General features: G+C 40.9%; 1 long non-coding RNA gene across 1 annotated transcript; it reads left to right on the plus strand.

Moving 5' to 3' along the window:
• Nucleotides 1–19,755: 19,755 nt before the first annotated feature.
• LOC115591791 (uncharacterized) lies at nucleotides 19,756–20,819 on the plus strand. The gene is made up of 3 exons (XR_003986015.1): nucleotides 19,756–19,969; nucleotides 20,186–20,396; nucleotides 20,640–20,819. It is a non-coding gene; the product is annotated as an uncharacterized LOC115591791 (long non-coding RNA).
• Nucleotides 20,820–21,202: the final 383 nt, after the last annotated feature.

Here is a 21,202-nt window from a genome sequence, read left to right on the forward strand (position 1 = left end):
TTTCATTGGTGGGTGGGCCTTCGGCACCCCATTTCTTCTGATTGGCTAGTGTGCTCTATCAGTTATATTTGTGCTGTGCTCTTCAAAATAAAGGTTCTCGCGTATGTCTCCGCCTTTAGACAGCACAATGTTAACACAAATATATTGCGACGGACAGACAGCCGAGACTACGTTATGATCACAGTAGACCATACTTATATTGGCGGCTATGACGGCCTTTAGCTTCATTATAGCTTCAAATATTATTATAATATTATAATTATAGCTCTTAATAAGCGGTGATGATTTTGTTTTATGACCTTCAATGACAATAAAAATGTTTTTCATATCAAATAAACAACCTTTCATTCATTTCTTAAATGTTCTGCTGGTGCATGGATTATAGAGTAATGCAAGAGAAAAAAAACCTGCTTAAATAAAGAAATAAAATCAAGTAATGCAGCAGCATATTTTATTGACTGTTAATGTGCAGTGGATAGATTAAAACGCACCATGTCTGTTTTGAAAATGAAAGTAGCCTACTATAGTAAATTTTCTGAAGGATGCACTGTAATGGGAAGCACGCCAAAGGTAATTGCAAAAAATGACCAGCAGGTGTTGCACTATGTGAACCTTTTCATCAATAGGTTTGTTCTCTCAAAAAATAAATACAAATATGGATATGTTTACAGCCACAACAGAGACAGTGAGCATCATATGGAGCAACTGTTGTGCAGTAACACTTGACATCTCATCCAGATACTATCAGTTACAATCAGGCTCCCACTCAACTGTAGCCCCCACAGCTGATCACATGGACCCACTTGATAACAGGCAAAACACACTCACTGTAATTCTGCAGACTGGTTAGAGATTCATCCTACCAGATATGGTCGAGAAAAAGAGCCTCCTAGTTTTCAGGTCTACTCAAGCAGACTGACTATGTACTACGAAAAAAAAAAATTGATTTAGCACAATTATGCATGTAGCTGCTATCCATGATGTTATCCATCATGCTAACCTGATGTGATTTTGAAATTCAGAGAGGCAATAATAGCTAGGTATGTGCATTAAATTAAATTGATTTGAGTCTCTGTATGTTTGCCTGTATTAACACATATTTAAATATACAATTGACACAAATATTCAAGCAGTTTTTTTTTATTATTCATTCAAAAGAATAACAATACATGGAAAACGCAATAACCCTTCTTTTTTTTTTTTTACCACCAAGATAACAGCATCACTGCAATCAGAGTATTTACCAGACAACATGAACAAATATTTTGTTGACATCCATGGAAAGTAAACAGTTTATCAACAGCAGGAGTTACCACCTTTATACATGCAGGCTGAATTGAATATAATTAAACTCTTAACAAGTCGACATCTTAAATGATGATTTTCAGCTGAAACTAATTAATCAAGTGTGAATAAAACTGGAAAAACTTACATGGGCTCAAGTGGCGCCTGACAAAACGTTAACAAACATCAACACATTAGGACAGAACATGTCCACGGACCTCAAAGTGCAAAGAGGCATCACTGAGCTCTACGTCAACACAATGAACACACAAAAATGAACATCTCTGAACTCTATGGAAGGGACCTTAAAAAGGCCAGTGCTGTAGACAGTCCAGCCACCTCTGTGTAGACTGGCCGATCATGTCTGCACTTGAGGCACTGGGAGGATGTGTTCCTCCACTCCTCAATACACAGCTGACATCCCACCAGGCTCCGGCAGCAGGAGGAAAACATGGGCTGAATCATTGTATCTTTAAAAAAACAAAAATAAAATATGTGTAAATGGTAAATATGCTGAAAATCAATGATTGATATTATGTACTGTATTTCTGGAACACTCAAAACCGAGATTAACACTATTTCTTCAGAATACAAGCTAGAAATAATTTTAAAAGGATTACATTATATAAAAATCAGGCACTGAGATCATAACTAAAGGTGGACAAAATCTATATTTTGTAACTTGATGTCAGATTGTTAAATGTAAAATACATTTGAAGGTTAAAACGTTAGAAAGTTAACACACTGTAGTGTGACCATGCCAATTGTAAAAGGTCATAAAAGTCGTATGTTCCAACGAGAAATGACTCCTAGAGGGTCTCGTAGGACAGACTAGCTGTAGAGTAGTCCTGTAAAGCAGAAACTGTTCAAAAAGTATTTATGCATAGTCAAATTATTATACAGTACATGCAAAATGAAAACAATACCTCTGCAAACCAAGTAAAATGGCAAATGCCTGCTTGACCTCTGGTCTTTGTATTGGCACTAGGTCATGGCTGGCAGCCACTATGTCATTGATTTTTTTTGTGACGTCATCAAGGCCATGAGACGCCTCGAGCAGGTCCTCCACCTGGTCCCTCAATGAGTGCTCACTTCTTCATTTGGAACATTTTGTAAATAGTTAGCAGATCAAGTAATTTCAGCCATTGCTTCCAGACAGATTTCTATATGAAGAAATTTAGCAGTGTTTGCAGATACATTTTTTGACATGATGGTGCAGCTATGGCAAAAACACATGAATATAATTCTTATTTCTTACTTTATTCTTAAACCACCAAAAATCTTTGTTATCCAAACAATACCTGGTTCTTGACCTCCTTTGGCGCCATTGCTTGAATGCAGAAATCAAAACCGCATGAATTTTTCTGGCGTTTTGCTTCCAGTAGAATGACCCTTGAAGCAGATGCAGAGTAAAGAGACAAAAAAAGAGAATTTTACAAGACGACATACAGTGTTGGGAAGATTACTTTGGAAATGTAGTTGGTTATAATTACAAGTTACCCTGTTGAAAATGTAATAGTAGTGTAGCTATTTCAATTACTTTCTCAAAGTAATGTAACTAATTACATTTAATTACATTATGATTACTTTTCCTAATTTTGAATGAAATCTCTCAACTGCTAACCATTTTCACATTTTAAGACCTATAGTGTGATAAACCATTCAGTTCAAAGGTTTAACCATATATTATGAGTCTGACCTTCGGCCTGACCTGCGAAGGAGGCTCACTTCCTCACTAAATTGAGCGACAACGGGCAGATTTCATCCGAGAGGAGCAGGTTGTTTTAATGGAGAGAGTATGAGTGATACAAAAAAGCCTGATCACAGCCTGAAGCTACAGTGTTGCTGCAAATATGACAAGAGGACATTTAGCTGCTTTTAAATATGAAGCTTTAGAGCAACAACAACTGTTGTTTTAAACTGTGTTTTATATTGTTTTCATATATCTCACTGATCGCAATTATAAAATGCCAGTGTGTGTTTTATTGAAAGCGAGGCTGGGTGTGCTATGAAAATAGGTTACAGTGGTTTTTTTAGGTGCTGTAGCTACAAGCAAATCTCATGTTGTCACTGTACAAAGACCTTTTTAAATGTGAGAAAACAGAGTAGACCTACTCAAAATTTGCGTTTGGGCAACAGGCGGAACAATTAATTTATTCATGGCCACATTAAGTTAAATTATCTGTCCTGCTGCGAGCGCACAACTTCTTTCAGTGGTGACTGACTGTATATAAAAGTAAATAGGCTATAGCCTAATAAATGACCTCCTGACGCGAGTCGGATCAACAGCTGAGTAGCGTATCCCCTCAGCTGAACATCTGTAGGCGGAGACGCTCAGAGAGAAAGTAAACAGCAGCGCAGAGCCGGCCTAAGCCTCCATGGGGCCCTAAGCAAAATTTGATTTTGGGGCCCTCTATTACTGCCAATAATAATGATTATTGTCATTATTATCATTACGAATTGTACTGATTACACTTATACATTGTACTCTATACACTTGTAGAACTAAATGTGAGAACTTTTTGTTGTAGTTAGATTGTAATCCACAGAGATTAATGCCATGGAAGCAGACACCAGATTTGCAAATTTACAGAAAAATCTTTCAATTAATATTTGGCAAAGTCAGCAACTCCCCCTACTGGCAACACATTAGTAGTCAATACATAAAACCTTAAAGAGCAGCCAAACATGTTTTACCCATCTATGGTTTTTATTCTGAAATGGTAGCAAATTCAGCTACAAGAGCAGCCTGGGGTTGATTAACACTTAATATTCAAAGTGATGTAGTACTAAGTGGGATACCGAATGTCATCTAGGCCAATTAAAAGTAACAAAATAAACTAATCATTTACTGCAAACACAATCTGCTTTATCATTATTTTTTTTTAAATAAACTGCAACACCAAATGTATGAAAACAGACAGTATTAAATACAATAAATTTTTAAAAATCAGACAAATACTAGGTACAAGGTAACACAAATGGTTTATAAATAAAATATTAAGATGAATTAGGTCTGAAAACTATGTAAAAATGTGCAAAATCTTTGGTGAATTTGGGGGGGGCGGGGGCTTCGGCCATCGTGTCTTTTTGGGAATATGACTGTGTCCTCTATAGGCAGTGGCCCTCTTAATACCTGTTCAGTCCTTTCTGAGTCTGACAGGAAAGAGGGACACTCAGCTGGGTCACCTGGTGGAGCTGCTGATCCCTGCTCCAAACTGGACGCTGATGAGGACAAATCAATCTCGATGACCAAAGATGAAGGACCTATAGGGAAATTACAATAATATTTTGGACAAAATTATTCATCGCAGAATATTCTGCAGTACACTGAGCAATTATAAAGGCTGTTTTGTTGTTAACTTACCAGGTACAGCTGAGGTTGCAGAAGACACAAAAGGGACAGTGGGCACAGAGGATAGAGATGGACCTAAGATGAAAAACAAGCTAGCATGTTATAGTCATATTAAACTTGAAAATGATGCAGCTTATTTTCTAAATAAAAAAGTACAGCTATAGCTTGTAATAAGAAAACAAACTGTAGAACAACTGAAAATTGTTTGAGAAGTTTTGAAATAATATGGATTTGCGTAAAATCATGTCCCTTGTCAAATAATTATATGTTATATTAAAAAAAAAATTCATCTCAGAATGTTCTGCAGTGCACTGAGCTATTAAAGGCTGTGTTAGAGATGGACCTGAGATAAAAAAAAAAACATATCCCTTGTCATATGATTATATCTTATATTAGTATATCTTAATGAGATAATTTGACTAGAAATTAAATAAACATGGTGACAGTTTTTGATCACGTCAGTCATCAGCCTTGGCTGCTCCTGAGGAGGTGGATTGCCCCTGGGCTGTGTCAGTGCCTCCAAAATATTTTAACAGTGCTCCTGGGGAAGTTTCATATAAGGTATGAGCATATTAGGGAGATGATGTAAAAGGAATATGTTTATTTACTCACATTATTTACTGTGCTCTGCAGCAAACAATTGCAAACAACATACCTCAAACTAGCTAGTTAACTAAATTATTTAATTAATGCAAAACCATATTGCTAGCAAACGTCACTGCGTTTGTAATTAACGTTAGTTATTAAACATTTGCTATCAAACACTGTCATCAAAAACGTTGTTTTGATGCCAAAAAGCGACCCAGAATAATGTATATACACTGAAAATCAACTTATTCAAAGTATTACACAAACACAAAAACGTTAGCTTGAATAGTAAGCTATCTAACCTAGTCAGACGTTTTGAACTAATGTTAGCTAGCAAATTTGCTATTATAGACTAATATATTTGGAACAAAATATCAACAAATGTTACATTACTAAGACCTTTATCTTGTCGTCTTCATCTTTCTTCCTTTTTCTTTTTTCTGCCCCTGAAGGGTAAGTCCTTTTTTGAGACATCTTTCACCTGCTCCTAGCCAGTGGCGCTGCGAGAGTCTGCTGGGGCCCTAGGCAAAAATAAAAACCCGGGGCTCTTCAACCAGCATTTATCACCATTATTTTATAAATAATCTGACATCAAAACATTTTTATGAAATCTCAACATTTTATTTCACTAGAATTTTCAAAATATACATATAAATTAACAATGTTGGTGTGTCTTCCTCCGGCTCATGATAGGCAGGCGGTGGGGTGGCCGCTATCCCACTGGAGGTGGACGTTGACGGAACTGATATGACAAAAAAAACCCAACAAAAAACAAAAAAGCAGGGTAGATATTGTGATAAAGAATCTTTAGAGGGCATGGCATAAAGAAAGGTTAACAATTAAAGTGGAATTCTGTACTTACAGTTTTCATTATCAGCATTTGGAGGAGGCTCTTCATCCTTCTCTTTTGCTCCTGTCAAAAACTTAAATAATGATCCTGAGGAGAGATAACAAAGTGATATAGTATATGATCCTTGTTATAGGAGCATTTTAATAAAGTCAATTAAAAATGATTTCATATTATAGAATTAGTTATAGTTTTAGTATAGTATTCATAGCTAGGGTTGCAATGGTGTGAGATGTTCACAGTACAATAAGGTTAACCCTCTCAGAAAGAAATCACGGTATATGGTATTATACAATTTTTATTATCATTATTATCGAGGAGCATATCTCTGCAGACCCGGGGGCTGCAGAGATATACTATTGTTATTATCAGTTACAATGACCCTTTAAGGAATGAAAACAGAAGGGTTTTTTCGTTAAAAACACAAAATATGTCCTGATAGACAACTTGAAACCATTTTTCTCTGTCTGGTTACATTTTTAATTTGATAAAACTAATAGAATTGGTAGAATTCAATACCATAGATAAGCAAATGTATGTGCGGTACAAGTTTACATTTCTGCTTGCTACCTAGCTTAGCTAGGTTTAGCTAGCAAGTGACTCAGAAAGTTCGTTAGCTAACTAACGTTAACTGACATGTTGGAACAGGCTGACAAAGTCGAGCTCGGTAACGGCCGCTGGCGCTGGTCATTCACTGTCCGCCGTCGGACATGGACGCGGTCACGGCCAGCGGACAGTCGGCTGGCCATGACCGCGTCCATGTCCGCTAACGTTAGCTAGGTAGTAAACGAATAAACGCCATTAACATTTAGTCTAACGCTACTTTGGCTGAAGTTACCAGCATTCAGTTATTTAACGTTACTGACACTTAATCGTCATTATCTGCTCCACACTTACCACTGTCTTGCTTTCTTTTTTCTTCTTTTTTCTTCTTTCTCCTTGTTTCTCTTTCTAGGAGGAGATAACTCCTCTTCATCTGTCTTCGTGGACGCCAACTTCGATTACTGACGTTAATGTCAACGTACGCGTGTCATCCAAATTAGACGGGGATGACGGGGGGCTCCTTTAGGGAGGTTTCCTACTGACATGTCATTGTAAATCGTGTTTTGGGAATGGTTTGGGGGCCCCAGTCGACAACCATAGACTGTATTATTTATCATTGTATATATATTGTTGTGGAGTACAGCTTGTCAGACTTCAGGGCCCCGTAAATTACGGCCTGAGCCCGGGGCGGCTACAACGTGAGACATTGTTGTGGGGTACAGTTTGTCAGACCTCGGGGGCCCCCTATCAGCCGGGGGCCCCAAGCAGTTGCCTGCCTTGCCTGTTCACAAGCTGCGCCTCTGCTCCTAGCTCCTGGATGCTCAGTGCGCACTGCACGGTTGACTGCACTGCACACGTCACTAGCGGAGCTCTGACATTTCGAGCAGAGAGGCAGTAGGAAACTACACTCTTTGTTGTTGGGTTTTTTGTTGTTGTTGTTGTTGTTGTTGTTGTTTTTTGTACAAGTATGTACATTTGATAATATATGAATCATCATTACTCACACATGGAAAAAAAATAATTACTTTTTTCTTTTTTAAGTGAATTGCTCTTGGGGGCCCTCTAGTGGTCACGGGGCCCTAAGCAGCTGCTTAGTTCGCTTATGCCTTGGGCCGGCTCTGCAGCAGCGGATCAGCGTGATCTCTCCCTCAGTACAAATGCTCCGTTCTGATCCAGCTCCACTGGACTTTCAAAGTAAAGGTGACGCCAGCTGCAAATGAGTTAGATAGTGAAACAGCGGCGCTTTTCTAGCCGATTTTATGATTAAACTCTGAACAGAACCTGGTCGGGACCAGGTTATGAGCTAAGCATGGTGATCTAGCCGGGTTAAAAGAGAGCCACCTTTGTAATACAGGGAAGCCTGGCTTCTGTCTGTATGAAGTGTTTTTTGTATTTCCAGCCCAGGAACATCTTGTGCGCCGCCGACAATGTTGCTGCTGACTCTGACTGCCGCCGTACGGTTTGTCGGTTGAGTCGAATGGCACGTGACCAGAGAGAGCCAATCACAAGCGTCAGTTTTGAAAGGAGGATGTTGATATGAAAAAAACTAAAAACAAACATGAATCCAGGGGGGCGAAAAACTATTTGATAAATCCGAGCTTTTGCGGCGATTTTTCAAATGTAACTTAAGTTGTAATCATTGAAATTTCCAAAAGCAACTGTAATTTAATTACATATTTTCTCCCAGTAATGTAACGGATTACAATTACGTACATTTTGTAATTAAATTACGTAACGTCGTTACATGTAATTCATTACTCCCCAACACTGACGACATATTGTCGTACTGCCACTAATTTCAGAACATTAGCAAGAATACCTACAGTATGCATTTGACACAAATGAAAAAGTATTTTACTTACCAGATGTCCCTTCGGACTCCATAATTTCATTTCCGACGTGCCGTAAGGATGTACTCCTCGTCGTTTGCCATGGCCAACTTGACCTTCTCAAGCATGACAGGGACAGTTGCCTCAGCCTCCACAAACCTGACCACAACTACCTTTGTGGACACAATTTTTCCATCCACAATATCCGATACGTGAACTGACCTGTAATGCATAAAGAAAGGTGAAGCAAACCAAGCTACCACATAACAGCATGCAGTCTACACTGCAATTTGCAATTTCAAGCTGTCTCAACAGTCCTATGTACATAGTGCTCTTTGGATCAGTTCCTCTATTTACATTTTAGCATTTTACATCTTTGTTTTTTGTACCTTATGATTCCTCATCCTCATTGTAACGTGCCAGAAAGGGCCCAAGTGTGTGTGTTGTGTTTTCCCTCCTGTTTTCCTCCTCCCCCTCCCTTCCTGTGTTTTCAGGTGATCAACCTGAGTGACTTAAGCCTGTGAGCTTGGAGTTGGCCTATCTGCACTCAGAGCCAGGAATAAAAGGGCCGGCCAACGGAGTTCACAAGCTCTCTTTCCTTTGCTATGTGTCTGGCCTGCCTGACGTGTGTGTGTGTGTGTGTGTATGGCGTTAAATCGATGTCAATACAATTAGAGAGACACGCAGCAAGGCACGCACGCATAACAAAATAATCATGCGTGCGTGCGTGCGTTGTTACGTGCATATTGTATTTCACGCGTAACAAAAAGCTGCGTAGGTATGAAGCAGCGTGTGCATGTCTGTCTGTTGTAGTGGAAATTCTCCTTTGTGAGGTAGAGAGTGCTAAATCTCCGAAGATTTTCAGACTTCAGCGTATGAATCAGATGTCATTTAATAACACGCAGCGTGGAGTAGAAGGCGTAAACGCGTTCTCTGACAAACTCTAAATTGTTACCCCTTAAGTACAGAATAGAGAGGAGGTTACCTTCATTTACAACAGTCATAAAACATCTTCTTTACAGATAAAGGACTCTTTGATATTTTGGTGTGTCCTGTCTTCCCAGGACAGTGACCCTTTGGTGTAACAGATGGGACAGTAAATGTCATCTTATCTAAACTTTGTGTACATACCAATGTGGGGATGTGCCCCCTCCTGTGGCTCATGTGAGACCTCAGGCAGTGTGACAATCTCTCTCTCCTTCCTGTCCTTACAATACACTCGATAAACAAAAGGAATCCTATGTAAATTTCTCACATTCCTCCCTTTTGACACAAAAGTGTCAACACAACATTTTGAGAAATTACATTGAAAGTTTCAAAATAGGAAAAGAAAGCTTTTAAACGCTACAAAATGTTTACAGCTGTCAGTTTCTACTGTGAATAACAAAAACAAAAACGACAAAATATAAAAACACACAAAAAGAAAATATTCCATCAAAGTAATTATCTTAAGGAAACAGAATTATACCAACTCATCAGTTGAATCATCATATGGGTTTCCAGGGGCCCATTCCATCATTGAATTTACATCTTGCTCAGTATTGTGGATTGGTATTTTTACATATAATGTCTTTTCGCCTCCGACAACGCCACTTATCCATCTATATATAAGGGCTCGCATACATGTTAGTGCACAAGTACAGAAACACAAACCAATACCAAACACAATCAAAACAGGGATTAAAACATGAATGATGAGAGCACCCCAGGGGCCAAGGTGGTTGTTTAACCATTTGTTGAAACTAAAACCTGCTGATTCAGAGGGACTAAATGCATCGCGAATCTTTTCAAGTGCTGTGATTACACTTGTAATATTTTCAGAATTATCAGGGATGAGTGTGACACATGCTTCTCCAGTTAAATTTAGTGTCATGCATAGACCTCCTGTTTTTGCCAAAATATAATCAAGGGCCATCTCATGTTTCAACAGAGTTAATCTGTGGGATTTGTCATTTGCATTTAGGTATTTGAAACCTTTTATTGTTTCATTTGCGAAAGCAGACATTGAATAAGTTATATTATCGATGTGATCAGCCAGGAATGTTACACCATACCATGGGAGCAATCCAAGACCCCATTTTTCACCTAAAAAAATTCGCCAGTGATAAGCTGCAAGGGTAGAAAACTGTGCCAATTCGCGTTTGTGAATGTGACCATTCTCTAATTGTTGTCTCAAATTTATAGGAAGTAATGCTAAATTTGTAATGGTGAGATTAACAAAATAACAACATCCAGACCATCCTGGAGGTAGGAAAATGAATGCCTCATTTCCGCACAACCAATAAAAATTTCCAATCGGTGGGATGCCTTTATGTGCAGGAGCTTGAAGAAATTTATTAATTACCACTGTTTCTCCGTTTCTGAAAGTAATGTTAATGTGACCAATTTTCGAATTTTTTGTGGTTAGGCTAGCAACAGGATTTGGGCAATGTGACACTCCCATAAATTGACCATTACCATTTGCACATACACAAATAGGGTGAGAAAAACTTTGGTCTATAGGGATTTCAGTTGATTCGGCATAAGTAGATTTGGAAGGGATAGTTTGTGGGAGCATATGATCACAGAACAATGATATACAAGACAAATACACGTTTGTTTGATCCGTTGTATGATTATGTAGTTTCTTATTTGCATTATACCATACTTTGTGGGAAAACTTGCAATGCATCCGTGTGTCTTTGTCTATTTTTGGTTGGTTACCATAATATTGGACTAAACTAACTACTGGATCTAGACAAGGACAGTGTTTTACCTCAAGTTGGAAAAGAGAATGCCAATTTGCTGGAGGACTTTGAATGGCTAAAACAGTCATGTTAGCACTGTACATTCTCTCTTTCATCCACCTGATAAAGGAGTACCAACTATTTTTTTCATTATAATCATTAAGTAGTTCATCAGCATCAAAACCCCAGGGTTTCCAATCATTTTTTTCAAACAGTTCTCTTTATTTTTCTGATCACCTGCTCTGTGGCAAGTTTTAGTTTATGTCCTTTCAGGATTGTTTGATCCTGCATCGGTTCTTCTGTGTCTTCTTCTGATCTTGTAGACAGTCCATTTTTACCCTTCTGTAAGAGATGGGGTGTCTGAGTATCAGTATGGATGATATCAGTGTGATTGATGACTGCATGTGAATCAGTTGGTGGTGTGAAAAATATGAATATATGAGGACATTTGGAGTCCAAACCTTGCTCCGTTGAAAAACAGGATTGGGTAATGGCCATTGTGGTGACCAAAACAACGATGAAGACCACAATCATTTTCGTCCAACGGTGTCCCCTCTCAGCACTCCGAAAGTTAGGTCGTTGTCCTTCCTTCGGCGGCATGGCTCGGGAAAGGCTTGCACTGGGATGCATGGATCCAGGTGTCCCTCTCAGCTATCCGGACAGCAGTGGGTGTTGTTAGCAGCACCTGATGTGGTCCTGTCCACCGTGGTTGACTCCAGTGTTTCCTCCTCAAGTCCTTTATCACTATCCAGTCTCCAGGCTGGATGTTGTGGAGTTGCACCAACGTAGGCTCTGGAAGGGCAGCTTTCACCTTAGGGAAGATAAGCTTCAAGGTATGGTTAAGTGCACAACAATAGCTTATCATATCGTCATCCAGTCCGGTGAGGGTTAATCTGTTTTGAGGGATTGGGGTGTTAGTCATTCTCATAGGACGGCCAGTGAGTATCTCATAAGGAGACAGTCCAGTTGTCCTATGTGGGCGGCCTCTCATAAACATCAACGCAAGTGGTAAAACCTCAACCCATGACAGATCTGTTTCTGTCATTAATTTAGTTAGTTTTTTTTTTAGGGTCTGGTTTGCTCGTTCCACAGCACCTCCGCTAGCTGGATGGTAGGCACAATGTGTTTTCAGGTTTATTTGCAGGCTTTCGGAAATGTTTTGAATAACATTATTTACAAAACATCATTAAGGGAAAAAACATCATTTTGGACAGACAAAGGCATTTGTAGAGTGGGGGAGACAGGTGACAGAGCAGCTGTTTTAGCAGCTGCATCCGCAGCTGCATTTCCTAGTGACACTGGGTCATTAGCACCTGTATGAGCTTTACATTTGCATACTGTTACTGACGCAGGCAGGAGTAATGCAGACAAAAGGTTAATGATTAGACTTCTGTGAGCAATAGGTTTTCCTGTAGATGTAAGAAAACCTCGATTCTTCCATAATGCATGGAAATCATGACATACATTGAATGCGTATTGAGAGTCAGTATGTACTGTGATTTGTTTCCCGGTTCCTAAAATGAAAGCACGAGTTATTGCAAATAATTCTGCTGCTTGAGCAGACAGATTATTTGGAAGTTTAGCACTTTCAACTATGGCATGGTTAGTACATACTGCATATGAGACACAAGGGGACCCATCTGTGGGATTTCTCATAGCAGAGCCATCTACAAAGAAAACATAGTCAGGGTTAATGAGGGGAGTGTCAAAGAGTGCATCTCTTGGTTTTGATACTGTGTCAACAACTTCCAGACAGACGTGTGGTTCTCCATCTTGAGCTGTCGGGAGCAATGTGGATGGGTTAAGTACAGTACAGCGTTTTAAAGTTACATGAGCCATTGTCAGCAAAACATTTTGCCAGTGTAACAGTCTAGCTGGGGTTAAATGGGCGGTTTTTGCCTGCCAGATCAGAGAGTGGACAGCATGGGGTACATGTACAGTAAGAGGGCACATAGCAACAATGTCAACTGTAGCCAGAACTGCCTCAGTAGCCGCAGCGACAGTCCTGAGGCATGCGACCATATCTCTCTCTGTTGTGGAAATCCTTCTTGAAAAGTATCCTACTGGTCGTTGTTTGTCTCCATGTAACTGAGTAAGAACTGATGTCATAAAACCATTACGTTCAAAGACAAAAAGATTGAAAGCTTTTGTAGTGTCTGCTAGTCCAAGGCAAGGGGAAGTTGATAAAGCTTGTTTTAAGTCAGTGAAAGCTTTTTCTGCGTCAGTAGTCCAAGTCAAAAAGTCAGTCATGGCCAAATGTTTACCCCCATGTGTGATTTCATATAGGGGTTGGGAGATCTCCGCAAAGTCACGTATCCATGGACGGCAATAGCCTGCTAAGCCCAAGAAAGACATCATCTGTTTTTTCGTTAGAGGTTTTGGCACATCCAAAATTGCTAGGATACGATCTGGACCCAATTTGCGACCTTCTGGTGTTATGATATGGCCAAGGTAACGCACTGATTGTGTAACAAACTGCAACTTGTCTTTTGATACCTTATGACCATTTTCTGCCAGGAAGCAGAGCAGAGACACTGTGTCAGTTTGACAATCCTTTTGTGTTTGAGAACAGATTAAAAGGTCATCAAAATACTGTACCAGTGTACTGCCACACGGTGGCCGCCAATGCGACAGGTTTTCAGCTACAGCCGCAGCAAAAAGAGTGGGACTGGAGGCAAAACCCTGTGGCATTTGTGTCCAAGTATATCTTTTTCCATTGAAAGTGAAAGCAAACCAGAACTGTGAGTCAGGATGGACAGGAATGCTAAAATATGCATTTGCTAAATCAATGACAGTGAACCAACATGTATTTGCTGGAAGCTGTGACATCATTGTTGTAACATTTGGTACAGTTGGGGCTGGGTGTTGAACTGCTTCATTAATTACTCTAAGGTCTTGCACTGGTCTCCACCCCCCATTTGGTTTCTTTACAGGAAGGATGGAATTTGGGCATTCCACAACGGCACCTTTTTCTATGAGAGACTGGAAAACAGGAGCAATGCCCTTAACAGCTTCAGGGCTGAGTGGGTATTGTCTTTTACAGGGTCTAAGTGTAGATTTTGAGTAGACAATTACAGGACTTGTGCCTTTTATGTTTCCAAAATCAAACTTGTTTTAAGCCCATAATTTGTCAGGCACTGTTGAAAGTATTGCTTCTTGTTCAGTGGTCAATGGCATAAGTTGTATTTCTGGTGTGTGTGTGTGAACAGTGCGAACAACCTCTGTCATGATATTTACTGGATAGGAAACAATCTTTAGTGAATCAGAATATACGCTACCATCTGGTCTGCCTTTCCAATCAGAAATCTCTGAAGCTGTTTTAATCAACATTCCTATGGTCATCCAGTTAATGTCAGAACCTTTTGTCAAAAGGATGTAAGGCACACAGACAAGTGTTATGAATAGCTTTTGTTGAGACTCAGAAAGGCAAACAGATGCAGCTGCGAACTCTGATCCCACAAAGATCCTTTCTATTTTTATGGTATCATTTTCTTGTGCTTCATTCCAAATTTCTTCATAGGTATAATTTCTAGTACCCGATGAAATATGTAACACACATTGTAGACAGTCAGGAGACTCTGACACTGGAGGTATCATACACAATAGCTTATCTATCTCACAAGGTTTTACGAGGTCCCAAGAGTAATGATAATCACTTTTAGAAATGCAAAATGGGTATAAACCAGCAGTAGCACATGTTAATTTGATACCTGCAGGGTCACAGTGTACTTCAATGCTTAGAGCACACATGAGGTCTCGGCCCAGTAAATTAACAGGGCATACATCAGATAGGAGAAAAGGATGTTCTCCTTTGTAATCCCCAAACCATACTGTTAGTGGTTCAGATATTGGTTTAAATCCTGGAATTCCTGATGCTCCTACTGTTTTTAGGAGTTTAGTTGTTCTAGGGGCATTAGGGAGAATTTTAGATTGGATTACAGAGACCTCTGCTCCTGAGTCTACGAGGAATGTCACATTAACACCGCGTACCTTAAGAGTCAAACTAGGGGGTGTTTTGGAGTCTCGTGTTAACTGTACACATTGCTGGTACGTTATAACTGGTTTGTCTGTGTTATTATGTGTATTTAAGTGTATGTGCGTGTCTGCGTGCTGCTCACTGCTCTGACCTGCCTCCTCCATTTCCTATGGTTGCGTCAGGGGAATCCTGGTGCCTGAACTGAGAGTCCTTGCGGTGGAGCATGTGGCCAGGATCCCCTTGATTGTTCCCTTTCTCCTTGATAATGGTCAGCATGTGGCCAGGATCCTCTCGACTCTCTTCTCTCCCCTCGATAAGAGTCGGGGGTAGGACAATCATGTGACAAATGTCCAAAATCTTCACACCTGTAGCACTTGCGTTTTTCAGTGTCATCGTACCTTCTTTGAAATGATCTGTGTGGCCCCCCTCGCCTCCATCCTCTGCCCCTCATGCCACCATTGTGCTGATGGGACTGTTGTTTTTCTCCTGGTTCCTGCGGGTTACCTCTTTGGTAATACATCATCTGAGCAGATTGAAGTTTCTTTGTTTGTCTAATATCCAAATCTGTTTGGTTTCTTTCCGCGTGCAAAACGTGTGTCCACACAGTTGTTATTGGCTCCGTTTCCCAGCCCACACAGGTAGCCATGACACGGTTCTTCAGGGCCGGATGGAGACCATTTATCAGAGCAGCCTTTAACAGATCACTGTGTGCTACATTGTCTGTGTCGATGCCAGAGTGAGCTGCGAAGACAACTTCCATACGTGTAAGATAGTCAACAGCAGACTCACCTTCCTTTTGTTTAGTGTTGTGGATTTCAGGCCAGCACACCCTCAGGGGAAAAATGGTACGCACAGCCTCATATAGGGATCCCATCATGGCTGTATATTCGCTGGTTCTAACCTGGTGGTTTGTGGACCATCCTGTTGGTCGGATGTTGGTCCAGCGGAGCTTGAAAGCCCTGCGACAAACTGCTTCCACTTCTTTCAGGGTAGGTTCATACATGGACAATAATTGTTGCATTGCTGTAATCCATTTCTCACCTCCGGTTTTTTGTGGGTCTGGTAATGTCTCTGCAACCTCCTTTAGTTCATCTGGCTGCCATGGTCTGTATACCAACACCTCTGGATCCCAGTGGGCGTGTGCACCCTCTCCCGTTGGTTGTGGCTGGGGGTTAGGGAACATCATCATAGGCATCTGGTGCACATTTCTTTTGTCCCCTTGACTCCGCAAACAGTAGTCAAAAGATGTTGTCACTGGGGAGAAAGTCTTTTTTGGACAGGCAGAGCTGAAAGGTCAGGGTATATGTTATCTTCTCCTCCCACTGTTATTGTCTCACTCTGAGTAGACTTGGCTGCAGGGGCTGCAGTGACTCCCTCTTTTGGAGGAGGTGTTAATGGCCGGGCTGAAATGGTGGAGAGTGCATATGGAGGAGGCAGATTTCTTTCTCTTTCCCTACGTTTCTTATTCCTTTCACTCTTACACGAACCTTCTTCTTCTACTTCTTCCTCTTCTTTTTCTTCTGCTTTCTGTTTTATCATTAATCCTGCTAATGATTTAGCTTCTTTTATTTCTGCTTCTCTTTCCCACTTTTGGAAAGCTTGCCAGTCAATACCTTTCTTCCCTACTTTCTTTTTCTTTTCTTCCAACATAACTCTACACCGTTCTAAACATTCTGTGCTTAATGTACCTTTAATTGGAAACACCCCCTGAGTAATATGGTGCCAAAGTGGAACATCCTTAACCACATTTTTTCCCCATTTTTCTGCCATGATTTTAGCAGGACCTGAAAGAGGGTCATCTAGAATTTCTAATTTCCCCGTTTTGTTCCCCATAATTTTAGTGACTCACTGGGACAGATTTGCTTAAACTTCCAATGGGCTTATCATTCACACAAAACTTCACAATCACACTGATCTTTCCATACAGTGTATGGTTGGATCTCATCAAATCACACACTAACTTTGAGCAACTTATTCAGCCAGGTGGTTTGTATGACACATTCGTTCCGAGCAACGCACCCTTTTATAGCATACAATCTGTATACTATAGTCACTGAATGTCACAACAAAGTTTATTCTTTATACTTATTTCGTATATTTATATCACTCATACGCCCATTTTATCATAGTGGGGCCTCATATAATGGTATACTGTATCATATCATTATTACAGTATCTCACATAAGATCATATTATTATTATATTCTATTATATTCTTATTTTACCTGGTATCAGGTTTTGGTCGACCACTATTTAATATCTACTCATCAGTAAGTAGCATCTGAAAATCTACAATCACTTGAAATTTTCTTCACACCGTAGGTATATAATAATCAATTAATTCGCCTGTTGTACTCGTTAAGTGCTGACAGCCTCGCGCTGCATTTGGTTTTTTTTTTTTTTTTTTTTACTTTTTTCTCGTGTTTCCCATCATTCTCCTTTGTGAGGTAGAGAGTGCTAAATCTCAGAAGAATTTCAGACTTCAGCGTATGAATCAGATGTCATTTAATAACACGCAGCGTTGAGTAGAAGGCGTAAACGCGTTCTCTGACAAACTCTAAATTGTTACCCCTTAAGTACAGAACAGAGAAGAGGTTACCTTCATTTACAACAGCCTTAAAACATCTTCTTTACAGATAAAGGACTCTTTGATATTTTGGTGTGTCCTGTCTTCTCAGGACAGTGACCCTTTGATGTAACAGATGGGACAGTAAATGTCATCTTATCTAAACTTTGTGTACATACCAATGTGGGGATGTGCCCCCTCCTGTGGCTCATGTGACACCTCAGGCAGTGTGACAATCTCTCTCTCCTTCCTGTCCTTACAATACACTTGATAAACAAAAGGAATCCTATGTAAATTTCTCACACTGTCACTGTTTGACAAATGTTGTTAGGCGTTCACACGTACGTGCGGTCGCCGACTCTGTTGCTTCGCTGCCGGAAGTTGATCTGCAGCGCGCACACCAGTCTGCATACCTGAACGCCTCGCGTAGTTGGCCTTTTCATTTTAATCAACCAGGGGAGGCAGCAGTGAGCCATACTTTGCCTGCCGGAAATTCAGAAGAAGAAGATGAAGAAGAAGAAGAAGAAGAAGAAGAAGTAGAAGAAGAAGAAGAAGAAGGAAATGGTTAATATTTACGTATAAATACGTAGGTCATTTGTGTTGTGTAAGTGTCTGGAGTGTTGCTTGTTACAGTTTGTAAACAAAACATTGAAACTGGGCCCCTCCTCTCGGGCTCAACTGTGTAACGTTAGCCTCCTGCCCCTGACAGCAGCAGTTACCAGGACCACAAAGGTAAGGAAATACAGTCAGAGAGAAGCGCTGGTGCCTCCGTCACCAACACTGGGAGCCTCCGGTGTTATGTTGCCATTGTGGTCAGCTGGGAAGGCGGTATTAGCGGCGGATGCTAACCGCCACCGCTAGCCAAAGTTAGCATCGAGTTAGCTCACCACCACAACAGTCTACAGTCTAGGCTTTAGTTGTCAGTGACGGGAATCGGCCCGCGGCTCCAGCTCTTCACTCTATATTTCTTTTTCTTTGCCGTCCTGACTGCTGCTGCTGAGAGAGAGAGAGAGACGTGCTAGCACCTGGCTGTTGTGAATTAAGCTGAATGATTCATTCTTATTTCTATTGGTTGTTTACCATTCCTGGTACTGTATAGTTAACCATGTACCTGCTGTTCTGATAACTGCTTTTTATTCTTTGTTACAGAACCACACAACTTTCATATACCTTCCACACACACATACCCATCTGTCACACTCACACCATCAACCATTCCTAATCAGCAATTGAGAAACTAAAAGGAACTAAAACTAAAAGGACTAAAAGGAAATAATTCTAACCCAGCGGCCATAAGTGATTCAGTCCAGTTTACCATACAGCCCTTAGAATAAGGGCGTTTTCACACCTGCCTTGTTTAGTTCGGTTGAATCGAACCCTGGAGCGTTTACCCCCTTGGTGCACTTCGTTTGGGAAGGTGTGAACACATCAATCGCACTCGGGTGCGGACCAAAACAACCGGACCGAGACCTTGTTGAAGAGGTGGTCTCGGTCCGGTTCCAAACAGACTCTGGTACAGTTCGTTTGTGGTGAGAACATGATCCAAACTCGATCCGACCCAACTGCAGGAAGCATCAGTGCTTAACCCCGAATTTCCACTGGATACGTATCCGCTGCGTTACGGCCCGATCAGGTGTTTTGCTCTGCCGTCCGGTAACCCCCGGTTGCGTTTTGAGTCGGACACGGTGCAGTACGGTAGGCAGCTGGCGTCTCGAGGCCAAGGAGTTCCCGCGATAATCACATGATCACTCGCGACCGCAGTTATAGGTCTGTGTCATAAAAACAACAACACGAAGTGTTCCCGACCGAAGGATCAGCAGAAGAGCTTGTGTTTGTCTCTTTTTTTTAGATTTGTGTGCTGGTGTAAACATGGAGTGTTTTATTTTGAAAAGTCAATGCTTGACTTCCTGTCTGCTCGGTGCTAAATTCAGCTGAATTGCTGCCTCGCTTTCGAAATTTAGACCAATTAGAGAGCAGTTTCCTCGCGCATCACACATTTTGGTCCACTTGTAAATGCTGCTGTGTGAACACAAACCAAACTCGAGGCAATATGCAACATTGTAACAAGTTGGTCCCTCATTCGGACCAGAGCAAACGAACTATAGGTGTGAAAACGCCCTAAATCTCCACAACACATTAGTAACATGTCTTACAAGAGAAGGCCACCAGATAACACAGTCACCAGTTAAACCCACCGGGGGATCATGACATTGTGGGAAGACTAGCTATCAGACTGTACATCAATTCTGAATCAGGTAAGCAGTATCTATGTGATCTTTGAACCCATATCATGATTGTGAACTTTTAACATTATAGTTTAACAACAGATCCACTCAGACACATGTCACACTGGTGAAAAGCACCTGTAGAACTGAGTTTTGAGAGCTTAAAATAATAGTGTTGCCTGTAACGTTGTGTCTGGTTTTCACCATTTTATATACCTACACTAAGCTTGTCCTTTTTCATGTCAGGTGTATTGTTGATACAGAGCTAAACCAGGGTTTGACAAGAGTTGCCAGAGTCTGATTCTACACCGTAACACAGCAGAGTGGGCGGGGCCTGCAGACCGACCCAGTTACACCTGCAGCGAGCAGACAGAGGAAGAGGAGTGTGAGATCCACGGAGAAAGAGAACGACAGCTGTCGCCAGCAGACGGGCATTGACTGTCGGACTAATTGAAATGTGAATTTATACTCTGCCCTAGGGATTTAATGAGATCAAAATCTACAGTATTTGCCTCATTTCATACCATACATGTTCACAATAATATTGAGACACTTTTGTTATCACGATATAGTGGTATTACCAATATGTTACATCCCTACTCTGCCTCCATTGTGCGAGTAGTGATCCCTCGTGGAAAGTTATTGCGAATGTGTGTAAAAGTACAGTGACTGAAGTCCTCCCCCCCTCCCCACATGACAGCGTAAGAGGCCGGCGCCCAAGGACGGTGTGACAGCAGTGGTGTCAATGACGAGAGTGATGTTGGCCCGAGGTGACGGTGAACAGTTGATACTCTGCCCCATCGTGTGAGCAACGATCTTAGGACTTAAATGAAGTGGTGTGCATGTATTGGGTTTAAAAGTGCAGTGACTGCCATCTCGTTTCCCCCACAGCTCCCGAGTCTGCGCCCGGCAGAGGACAGTGTGCAAGTGGAAGACCAGCGGTGGTCATGGAGAATCGGTGTTACCAAGTCACCACAATAACGGACCCCTTTCCCCCAGACCCCATTCTATAATTTCTGTGAATAAATATTGTTTTAAATGTCCTTTACGGTCTCCGAGCACTTTCTTGGTTATCGAAACACACGTCATATACGTCAGCGTAGATGAGAGCCAAGTCAGAGACAAGAGAGACAATGAATGAAATCCCGCGAAATGATGTGCGGTCAATATGACCGCTTACGGCCGAAATAGGTAAAACAAATCATATTTTCTTTTCCTTTTCTGTAATTTATATAAAAAATATTCTCAATTAAAATACAGACA

Source organism: Sparus aurata, chromosome 11, assembly GCF_900880675.1.
Source record: "Sparus aurata chromosome 11, fSpaAur1.1, whole genome shotgun sequence".
Classification (NCBI taxonomy): domain Eukaryota; kingdom Metazoa; phylum Chordata; class Actinopteri; order Spariformes; family Sparidae; genus Sparus; species Sparus aurata.